Genomic DNA, 3,862 nt, shown 5'->3' with positions numbered 1-3,862 from the left:
AATTCAAAGTGTAATAATTGTTTTATAATACAGATACACTGAAAAGAAAGAAATACTCTTGATTTGGGTTTAAAGTTAATATTTCTTCAAGATTGATTGCAAATACTGTTAATAATAATCCGTAATGATATTTTGCATGTTTTTATGTACAAAATATCTTTTCATACAGTTACTGCCAAGCATTGCTATACCTCTACAACCATTACATTCTCATTTTAGGATCATGGGTATTTACTTATTTATTTATTTATTTATTTATTTTTATTTATTTTTTTAACAGGCTTAATTCACTTTATTTTTCTTGTATAAAAACCCTATGTTGTAGCCACAGCTGGAGCCTGGGTCCGCCGCACAGAGACTCTGGTGTGGGTCTTGACAAGGTGGTCAGTGAATTCCTGATAGGGAGACTTGATAAACACAGTCTCCTTCCAGAGGTCGGGGTCAGGTAGCTGTAGGTCTTAGAGATGGCATCAAAGGTGGCCTTGGCGAAGTTGCCCAGGGCCACAGTGCAGCCCCGGGCTGAGGTGTAGCAGTCATCGATACCAGCCATCATGAGCAGCTTCTTGGGCACAGGCGCTGAGATGATGCCAGTGCCCCTGGGTGCAGGGATGAGGGGCACCAGCACAGAGCTGCAGCAGCCCGTCACCTTACAAGGGACGGTGTGGGGCTTGCCCATCTTGTTCCCCCAGTAGCCTCTGCGCACCGGGACAATGGAGAGTTTGGCCAGGATGATGGCCCCACGGATGGCAGTGGCCACCTCCTTGGAGCACTTAACACCCAGGCCGACGTGGCCATTGTAGTCCCCGATAGCAACAAACGCCTTGAACCTGGTGCGCTGGCCAGCACGGGTCTGCTTCTACACCGGCATAATCTTCAAAACCTCGTCTTTGAGAGAGGCCCTCAAGAAAAAGTCAATGATCTCAGATTCCTTAATGGGCAAAGAGAAGAGGTAGATCTCCTCCAGGGACTTGATCTTCATGTCCTTGACCAAGTGGCCCAGCTTGGTGACGGGCATCCCCTCCTTATCCTCGGCCTTGCCTCCGCGAGCTCTGTGGCCTCAGCCCCGGCCCTGTCCACGGCCGCCGCGACCCCGGCCCCGGATGCCACTGCCAAAACCTTCGCGGAAGCCACCGCGGTTCCCCATCCCAGGGCCACCAGGGCCTCTGGGCCCCACGCTGCACCAGCGTCATCCACCATTTGGTGTTCTCTTGGAGAAGAAGCTTATTTCTTTATAGTAACATGTATGCATGATATTGACACTTTACTCATGCTGTCCCCATGATTGGAATATATCTTTTCTATTCCTTCATTCCCATTAATTTCTGCTAATTTTAAAATCTAAACTCAGACATGACTTACACTAATTTTTTTTTTGTAATTTGGGCTATTTATAGCTCTATGTTTACTACATTGATTTACAATGATTGTTCAGATTTCTTTTCTTCAAGACTGTATTGTGGTTCCTTGAAAGCAGGTTGCGGTATATCCCTTTACCTAATCTGACTGTAATAAAACCTTTCATTTGTAGTATACTCTGGATGAATAATTTGTAATCTTTGACAATGAGTATTTATGAATATTTTTTCAAATTTGCTACTTTGTCTGACAGTACAATATTTAATGACCAGCTTATTCTTAGTTCAGAGTGTCCTATTTTGCTAGAGCATATTTTCAAAATATCTCTTAACTCTCCAAGTTCTGATTTCTAATTTTGCCGACTCAGTATGTGAATTCCTAATTTCCTCTTTAGGTGACAAAGGCACTTAATGTGTAAACAGATGAATTATTATCCCTGACTTTGGAATTAATGGATGTAAAAAGGAGAGAAGTTGTTATTATAATTTATTGAATAACTTTATCTTATTTTATTTCATTTCATTTTTGAAATTACAACCTTACAAATAAGAACAGTCTCTGTGTTACTTTACATGTAATATTTATTTTTCACAATAAAACTCTGGAGCTTTTACTAATGTTATTACTATTTTTGAAATGAGAAAAGTGAACCGAGAGATGTAAGTGATTTGATCAGAAATCACACATTTGATTAAAATTCAGAAGTATCTGCTCTTAAAGCTCAGATTCTTAACTTACATAATTCAGAAAACACGTGTGTGTGGCCAAAAAAAAATAGTTACTATGTGAATTATTACTATTACCATTATTATTTTATACAAGAGATTAGTAGACTACATAAACAGGGTTATCAGCTTAGCAAATCAAAACATCTAACACCAAGTTAATATTGCATGAGATATTCTTGTACTAAAAATAGACTTGGGTATCTGACATTCAAATGTAACTGGTCTTCCTGTATTGTATTTAACAACCCTAAAAAAATACCAAAGAACAGTCATGCTCAGAATTTGGTGAATATCCATTATTAAATGTTGTCAACGTATAGGACTTGGAATTATTTGAACAGGCCCTTTACATTTGTAAAATTTACTGAGTCTTCTCAAGTAAGCATCTACAAAATAAAGAGAAAAAAAAGAAATGATGGAAGAAACAAAAGGAGGAAAAACGGAAGGAGAAAGGAAGAGCTATAGCAAAGAAGAAGAAAAAAGTGAAAAAAAAAAAAGATACAATACACGGGAAAGAGATAAATGAAATAAAGAGTATCATTGAAAATAATAGTAAGGCCAGGCATGGTAGCTCACTCCTGTAGTCTCAGCACTTTGGAAAGCCCAAGATGGAGGATCACTTGAGCCCAGGAGTTCTAGGCTGCAGTGGGCTATAATCAGGCCACTGTATTCTAGCCTGGGTGATAGAGTAGACCCTGTTACAATAAATAAGTAAATAATTAGATGGGTAGATATGTAAACATTTAAAATACATCCTGCTTACACTTACAAATAATGTTGTTTCTTAGTCCTGTGATGCCCACAAATGTTTCATAAATTAGAATCCTGAAGAGATTTGGCTCATTCATAAACTATGTCAACACTCATACTTCCTAAGTTCCTACCATACTTCCTGCCATTATTGTTTATTATTTCCATTAATGTCTTTTCCTGTTGCACCACAGTTCTCTTCTGTGTCATTATTTGGGTCATCCCAATTTTCCTCTATGACAGGAACTTGGGACATGATTCCCTACACATTATTTTTTGTATATGTCTGGATCTCAACTTGGGATCTTAAGAGTGTAGATTTTCACAGTGCTTTTCCAGTAAAGACAAGAGATGTGTTGAGCAATTTCCAATATAGTGATAGCAAAATCATCTCCTTTATACCTTGTGAAAATTGCTAGTGCTTTTTTGGGGGACCAGGCTTAAAAAGTACAAGTTACGCATTCTAAAATACATTACATACTTGATATCCTGTTAATTTACATTAAAATGTTTTAAATAATTTATATGGTGGAAAATATTTTTAAAGTTAATATTTATTAGAATGTCTAACTTTCCCAACTGCTTAATTTTCTATTTGAAAAATAATCTTTGAAAACATTTCTTATTGTAATCATAATTGTCTTATTTTCTCTTTCTGAAAAAAATGACATTTATTATAAAATGTTATTTATTTCTACTTCATAGATGTTTAATTATCACAGATACGCTATTAGAAACATTTAGAAATTCAGAGCTTTGAACTAAAACGTCGTCTTATGTTGAGATACAAAGGATAATAAACTTATATGACTAGTTTAAGGTTATAGTTCCCTATGAACTATGGGATCCTGGGTCTGTCATATCACCCTTCTGGAGCTCTGTTTTTATACCTAAGAATGAATACTTTTAAAGTAACTGATTTCACATTTTCTTTCCACTTTACTTTTGTGTTTTTTTAGAAATGAAATTAATATACTTTTATATTTTTGTTTAATCTTATCAATATAGCTGATTTGGCATTTTACATA

At 36.7% G+C, this 3,862-nt stretch overlaps 1 pseudogene; it reads right to left on the bottom strand.

Moving 5' to 3' along the window:
- Positions 1 to 278: 278 nt before the first annotated feature.
- LOC716142 (small ribosomal subunit protein uS5 pseudogene) lies at positions 279 to 1,197 on the bottom strand (annotated as a pseudogene).
- Between the last annotated feature and the right edge of the window lie 2,665 nt (positions 1,198 to 3,862).

This window comes from Macaca mulatta, chromosome 1 (assembly GCF_049350105.2).
Source record: "Macaca mulatta isolate MMU2019108-1 chromosome 1, T2T-MMU8v2.0, whole genome shotgun sequence".
NCBI classification, from domain to species: Eukaryota; Metazoa; Chordata; class Mammalia; order Primates; family Cercopithecidae; genus Macaca; species Macaca mulatta.
This window is presented reverse-complemented; position numbering and strand designations above follow the sequence as displayed.